The sequence below is a fragment of the Drosophila yakuba genome, unplaced genomic scaffold (assembly GCF_016746365.2).
Source record: "Drosophila yakuba strain Tai18E2 unplaced genomic scaffold, Prin_Dyak_Tai18E2_2.1 Segkk4_quiver_pilon_scaf, whole genome shotgun sequence".
Classification (NCBI taxonomy): Eukaryota; Metazoa; Arthropoda; class Insecta; order Diptera; family Drosophilidae; genus Drosophila; species Drosophila yakuba.
Window position 1 is genome coordinate 1,158,890 of NW_025048816.1, and position 8,187 is coordinate 1,167,076.

At 41.2% G+C, this 8,187-nt stretch overlaps 1 pseudogene; it reads left to right on the forward strand.

Moving 5' to 3' along the window:
- The first annotated feature begins 668 nt into the window (after nt 1–668).
- On the forward strand, nt 669–7,708 carry LOC122319663 (annotated as a pseudogene).
- The last annotated feature ends 479 nt before the right edge of the window (nt 7,709–8,187 follow it).

The window sequence follows — 8,187 nt, forward strand, 5'->3', positions numbered from 1 at the left end:
ATAAATATAAATATATAAACACCCAAAAGACGAACGACCCAAAAGACCAATGACCCATAAGCATTCCACAACCCAAGTAATACGATCTAACGCTCATGGATAAGCCGATCGCGGAGCGTGGGAATGCTGAGCGTGCACTTTGCAGCTCAAGTGGTCAAGCTATGCATAACATATGCATGCCTTCTGTATATGTCGGGGCGAAAATAATGTGTATGCGCTTAGTCGCTATTTACTTCTTCTCCAAGTTCCTTGTACTGTTATGCGTGTTCCTATTTATTGTCAATGTGTGAGGATGAGTGAATGAATTATCTATAAACAGGACTCTGCTAAAATGAGAGCGATATAGCTGTTGCTGAACGTGGCCTCTTGCGCTACTTGAATTAGAGTGAGAAAGAGACATAATGAAAAGGGAATGTCAAAAATTGGGAAGACAAATAGCAGTCTGTACGAAACGACACATTAACCGTTGAGAAGCCAAAGTAGACGCAAGTGGACTCGTTAAACGCGCGCAGCTTTACAAATTGAGTAGTGAAAAAATCATTATAAGTAACGCCGATATGAACGTAAGAACGGACGACGAGGCTCCTGGCATCAATAACCCGACATCAGAAGTGGGATCTGTGCCCCATCCTGCATTTTCTGAGGAGCAGTGGCGTGCAGTGGTCGAAATGTAAAATCGGAATTCGGCTGAACTCGTAAAAATCATGCAAGTGACGCCGGCACGCGAGCAGCAACCTAGCTATCAAATTAAGCTACCCAAATTTAACCCTGAAGCTGCATGCGTTGAGGCAGCAAAGTGGTGTTCAACAACCGATATAATTCTGTCTGAGCACCCCCTTTAAGGAAGTAAATTGAGTACTTAGCAACTGTATGGAGGGAAGTGCATCTCAGTGGCTCACACAAATTTCGTACCGTGGTATGACTTGGCGAGAGTTTTAGGAATTATTTCTACAGCGCTTTGAAACCGAAGAGACGCCGGCCGCTACGTTTTTGAATTAACTCAACAGCCGCCCGAGTGGCGCCGACTCGCGGTATATGCGAGTCGGTTGGTGACGACGCTGACTACGAAGTGGCGAAATATGGGAATAGAAGAAATTGCCGTTACAACTGTTCTGGCGCATATGGCAAACATTGACAGTCGTTTGCAACGCGTTCTCTTCACATCCAATTTGCGCACCAGAAGTAAGCTACAGGCGGAGTTAAAAGCGTTTACGTTCGACAAGAAGCGACATGCTCGAGATGACAACCTTGGACCTAACCAGAAGAACCATAAGGCACCGACAGTTATATGTCACTTCTGTTTAAAGCCGGGACATCGAATTGTTGAATGCCGAAGTAAAATGCGAAGTAACAAGATAGAGAGACGAAACCGCAGCGTGAAAAATCAAATGTCACGTGCTATCGGTGCGGCCAATTAAGACATTTCTCCAACCAGTGCCCGAAAAACGGAAGTGCAGTCAAGCAAGATGTTACTCATCAGAAGACTTTTAACCAATGTTGTGTGGCTGAGCCAAAGGGAAATTTGCATCAACGGGGTGAGATCTATCCAATTTGCTTCGATTTCGTTGCAGAGTGCTCCCTTATTAAAGACGACATTAGTAATAAGTTATATGGTAAACGTATAAACAATATTGTAATGATAAAAGGTATTGGTGGTGGTAGTGTATGCAGTACATTGAAAATCTTGAGTAAGGTTACTATTAACGAAAACATTAGCTTCAAACGAACGGTCGTGTTTTTTTTCTGCGCTCCGAATTTATTTTTGTTTTGCTAAATCCAGTGGTGGAATTTAACAAATTCTTTAATAATTCAATTTCGTAATCCGTACTAGTAAAAGTTCCGTTCGCTTCGCGAGTGAATCTTTTGTGATAAGTGTTTTTGTTTACTCTCTCTTTCGTGCGTTGTACGTAGTGCTGTTTGGTGTTGTTTTTGTACTTAACTCCACGGTGCACCCGCTCTCTCGCTCTCCCACACAAAATCCTAAAGTGCAGACTGCGCTCTTGCGGTACATTTTCTGATTTTGTCTTTTGGTACAGTGGTCGAAACCCAATTAAACATGGAAACCAATGTTGTCTGCTTCCATAACAAATGCCGTCAGGTAATAAAGCCTGATCAGTCAAAAATTACCTGTTGGCTATGTGATAGAATGGTGCACACTAAGTGCGCTGGTTTTAACGGCCGAACAAGTGATGACCTAGCTACAGGCCCTAATCTAAAATACTGTTGTGATAGAGAACGTTTTCGTCGAGCTGATGATCTTCTTTCTGCGCTTGATTCACAATTTAATAGCCTCAAACTATTAGAAGAATCTCCAAAGCGCAAGAAAGCCGCTGGTGGTAGGCTGCCTAAGGAGAATGCCCCGCAACCTTCGGCAAGTGATCAACAGGACTCCACAGCTGATCAGTTGACGATCGCAGCAAACCCTCAAATGTTGCTTAGATCGGCAGCTAAAAAAGATTCGGTGCAATCCGATCAATCGGTTGTGGAGGGAGTCCAGCCTGGGATTGCTACAGATTCCGTTTTGTCCGCACTGGTTTCTCAACCGGTGATTCCACCCGTCCCGAATTGTTTACCACCACAAAGAAATATTGAGTCCGGACTACCGGCACAAAAATACAACCTGCAGTGCCAAACCCTCTCTCGGTGGTTCCACTAAAGAAACAAATTTTTTTTTCTCGGCTTTCCCCTGATCAAACATCATCTGATGTACTGTCTTATGTACAAGACAAAACAAAAGCCGACAACATAAAAGTGGAAAAATTTAACTTTTCTTATGCTAGGGATATCTCATCTTTCAAGATAACTGTCCCAAATGAGCTATTCTCAACCATATGTTCTGGTGATTTTTGGCCGGAAAGTATGATTGTGAAAGAGTTTGAAGCTAATTTATTAGCTTATTAGCTATTTACTAATTAATTTACAGAGTCTTGGTTAAAACCGGAGATACTTCACTCCGAAGTTTTCCCAGGTATGTACACAGTATACAGGCATGATCGTCCCTCCAGGCGGGGAGGGGGAGTCCTAATTGCTGTTAGGTCTACCCTCACGTCAGAGGAGGTACTTTTTGATGAGTTTCGTAACTTAGAATTCTTATGCGTAAAGCTGTCATTTTCTGATAGCTATGTTTATATTACGTGCTCTGAATTTCCTGAATATATTAACCATTTGTCCGCTTTCCAATCCGTTTCAAACAGACTGGCCGATAGGGACTAACTAGTTGTTCTAGGTGACTTTAATATACCAAGCACTAAGTGGTCCACTTAAGAACAGTCGAATATTCTCCTGCCTATAGCACAACATGACTTTATTGACGGCTAGCTTGACATATAGTTGTCGCAAGTTAATTATATTTGAAATTCTCTTGGCCGCTTATTGGATCTATGTTTTGTTAGAAGTCCTGAAAGTGTGTTTCTGACTAGAGTAGCACCTCTTAGTCAACCAGATGATCCATACCATCCAACTTTCGAGGTGACAATCGACACAGGTACCGTAATAAAAGAGAGGCCAGATAGGTCAACCAAACGAATTCATTGTTTTCGTAAGGCAAACTTTCGGAGGCTAAATCTTTTTATATCTGGCTTTAATTGGTCCGATCTATATTCTTGCAGCATAATGGCCGATGCCATAGATATTTTTTATACTGCAATTTTCAACTCTTGTGTTCCGATGTACTATCCGTCTACCTCTAACAAACCTCCTTGGTTTAATAAAGAGTTGACACATCTAAGAAATGTTAAGTCCAGACTTTATATAAAATTTAAAAATACCGGTTCCCAATCTATATTTTTTTAAATATGTAAGTGCTCGGTTAAATTTTACCGTGCTTAACGCTCACTGTTATAAGAATTATTTAAACCGTTGTAAGTTCCAGTTTGCCTAGGATCCCAAACAGTTTTATAATTTCGTTAACACTAAGCGCAAAACAACCAGTTACCCTTCCTCGCTATTTTTTTTTTTGAAAATACTTAGGTAACATCGGATCAGGCAATAGCCGATCTATTTCCCAAGTTTTTTTAAACCACATATTCTACGTTACCTCATTCTGAACGCCCTTACTCTTACGCGGTATCAAAGTCAAATTTAATATTCTGTCCCACTTTAAACGAAAGCTCACTGCTTTATGATCTTCAGCGAGTTAAGACTGTCTTTTCGCCAGGTCCCGACGGAATTCCTGGCTGTGTCCTTAGATTCTGTGCCTTGTGCAAGCCTCTACTAAAACTGTTTAACTTATCTCTGGAATCTACACAGTTCCCCCAAATATGGAAGGAGTCCTTTGTGATCCCTCTCCATAAAAAAGGTAGCAAATCGGATGCAAGCAATTACAGATGAATCTCCAAATTGTCTGCTATCCCTAAGCTTTTTGAAAACGTTATCACTCCTCATTTGCAGCACCTTTGTAGGTCCATTATATCACCATGTCAGCATGGGTTCATGAAACGCAGATCAACAACTACTAACCTTCTGGAGCTAACCTCTTTCGTAGTACAGGGCTTCAAAAATAATCTTCAAACAGATGTCATTTATACGGATTTTAGTAAAGCATTCGACTCTGTTAATCATTCACTTTTAATAAAAAAAACTTGATTTATTAGGTTTCCCTGTTGATCTCCTAAATTGGATTCTAAGTTATCTGAATGGCAGGACGCAACGGGTTCTCTTTAAAAATTCTCTTTCTTGTATTCTCCGAGTCACATCCGGCGTCCCACAAGGGAGCCACCTAGGTCCCTTGGTATGCTTGCAATATAAAGGCATTTCTCGCCATTTGGACTTACAATCCGATCTAGATTGCTTTCAAACCTGGTGCCGTGATAACGTATTAAACTTAAATGGCATTAAGTGTAAAGTTATGACCTTTTATCGTGCCAACTCAATGCACGCAACTTACACTTTAAGTGGGTGCTCTTTGGACAGAATAACACATGTTGATGATCTTGGTGTTCTTCTGACCCTAAACTTAAATTTTCAGACCATATTTCGGATCATATTGTCAATAAGGCCAGAGGTGTGCTTGGTTTTATAAAACGGTGGTCAGAGGAATTCGATGATCCTTACATGACCAAAACCTTATTTATTTCTCTAGTCCGTCCGATCCTCGAGTATGGATCACCTGTTTGGAGTCCACAATATGAAGTTTACTCGGACCGCATCGAATCGGTTCAAAAGAACATCTTACTTTTTGCCTTACGGCGCCTTAATTGGGATGCAAACCTTAGATTACCTCCCTATTCAAGTAGATTAATGTTAATTAACTTACCCTCCTTAGCTAACCTCAGAACGATGCTTGGAACAGTCTTTATTTTTAACCTTATTCGTGGTGAAGTGGATAGTCCCGACTTGGTTAGTCGGCTGAACTTCACTGTTCCAAGCAGACTTACTAGAAATTACGTACCTCTAATTTTAAATCATTGTATATCTAATAATGAGTTGCATGATCCCTACAGAGTATTATGTTCTGACTATATTAGATTGCTAGCCCCATGTTGCTCGTCAAATAGAATGGAACCGACCGTCTGTGTGTCGATTTTAGAGAGCTAAATTCAAACACGATTTCGGATAAATACCGCTTATTAGCGATCAAATTGCTAGACTTCGCGGAGCAAAATATTTCACATGCTTAGATATGGCAAGTGGCTTCCACCAAATCCCGATTAACCCTGAATCAGTGGAATATACTGCATTTGTGACCCCAGACGGTCAATTTGAATTTCTTACAATGCCTTTTGGCCTCAAAAATGCGCCATCTGTTTTCCAGCTTATTCCTTGCTTCCTTCCTTGGTGACCTTGCTTATTCTTTTGTAATAGTTTACATGGACGATATAATGGTAGTATCGCCAACCAAGGAATTGGCTTTGGAAAAGCTTACAACTGTTTTGGATGTTCTTACAAAGGCTGGTTTTGCCTTTAATCTTGCTAAATGTAGTTTTCTCAAAACAACGGTCCAGTACTTGGGTTTTGAAGTGCGAGCTGCGCAGATTCGCCCGAATGTGCGAAAGATAGCTTCATTAAGCTCTTTGCCTCCTCCTCAAACTGTCTCCGGCGTTAGACAATTCATTGGCCTGGCCTTGTACTTTCGCAAATTCGTTCCTCGATTTTCACAACTTTTGAAACCATTGTATTCACTTTCGTCTGATAACGGCAAGATTACATGGAGCGCCGAGCTAGAAGAAATCAGACCCAAAGTTGTGACGATCCTCACAAATGAGCCTGTTCTGGTCATTTTCGACCCGTATTATCCTATAGAGTTGCACACTGATGCAAGTGCCTGTTGATATGGAGCGATACTTTTACACCGTATAGAAAGTAAACCCCATGTAATCGATTACTTCAGTAAAACAACTACCTCTGTTGAATCTAGATATCACTCTTACGAGCTGGAAACCTTGGCAGTAGTAAAAGCCGTTAAGCATTTTCGATAAGCATTTTCGCCATTAACTAATTGGTTCGTTGTCTATACCGACTGCAATTCATTAAAAGCTTCTTGCACAAAAGTAGATTTAACCTTCAGAGTTCAACGCTGGTGGTCCTACTTACGTTTAATTTTGAAATTCAATATAGAGAGAGTAAACGTATGGCTCATGTCGATTTCCTATCAAGAAATCCTTTGCCATCCGAACACATTCTGCTAATGAACAAGATTCCCGAAAAAAGAGTAAATGTGTCCGAAATTTCAAGTACTTGGCTTCTTTCTGAGCAACGATTGGACCCCGAGATAACAAAAATTGTTAACAAATTGGAGTCAGATGAGTTGGCCGAAAACCTAGCCAAAACGTATGATCTGCGAAAAGGCGTATTATATCGCAAGGTCCAAAAAGTGGAGCGGATTTCTACCGCCAACACCCCGCAAACATGAATCCATGCATCTCTCGATTCCATGAGTCCACTGGACGTTTTTTCCAGAAGTCAGGTGATAAGAATAAACACACGGGTTTTTGAAGGAGACCGCCAAATAAGACCGGGAATTCGGTAGAAGTAGAATTACTGGAAATACTAAATACCCGTGTTAGTAAAAATTGTATTGGAAAATTAGCAAAAGCATTCTTGTAAAAAAAAACAGATTACAACCGATAACATCTGTCTTTACATAAATACACATAGCCCGGCTAGCGTAGTCAGCAGAGTATGGTGGGTCGAAATCACAGATTTATGGGCGCCTGTTACAAACAAAGAATGAAAATCAACTGAAAGAATAGTGTACGATTTTCTTTTGCGAAGTTCTAAGCGTAAGCACCTCGATCACTTCGAGCCTGTTACGTACACCCATTTTGTAAGATTATAACGCTTTTGAAGAATCACAACCAGAATCTAAAGCAGAGAAAGGGGAACCACAATCTCAATGAGTCAGACGGAACGCGACAAAGAAAATGCAAGTCGACAATAAAAGAGTGTCCGATGACCAGTTCAGCGGCCGGAATAGGTCGCAGAAAAAACCTACTCCAGTTACGGGCACAGTTCACCGCGGGGTTATTTACTCCCAAAATAGGGGAGATCTATATATATGACTCCTAGCTGGGAATACTGGGCATAGAAGACCGATGCCCGGAAAAGCTCAGAAAAAGGTCTAGGCAGGTATAAAAATAGTCGGTTCTGGTATTACAAATGGCACTAGTCAACAATTTGTTAATCAATAAAGTTATGCTATTAATTTAAATACAACAAAATCTGTAGGTTTACATTTCCAGAAGGGGTGCTGAATCGAGAAGTGGAGTAGGTAAAAACGAAGACATAACGTTTGGCGGACAACCTTGACAAAAGGGGATCGTATTGCGCAGCCCGCGACGATCCATCAGGCATGCGGATGCATGAAGGGGAGGAACGTGGCCGAAACATTGACCGATCGTTTTACGATCAAGCTACAGCTTGTGGGGCAGTGAGGACTGCTGACTGACGAACGGTACGAACTTTTTCAGGGACTACTAATATTTATTCTCGTTATGTTGGAGAGGTGAGGGGCTTACCAAGATCGCTCAACCCAAAATCGACGAGCTTACGCCGGCATCTTAGTGCCTGAACATCTGATGCCCCTCCCTCGGCCTGAGTCCTTTTCCAGGACACAAGCACGAATACACCGACGTAACAAATAGATAGAATAGAACCAGTATATATAATGTAGAAGATTACTCTAAGGAAATTAAATGTAGATTAGAAATAGCATATACAAGAGCTAGACTTATGTAAGATAAAGCTAAG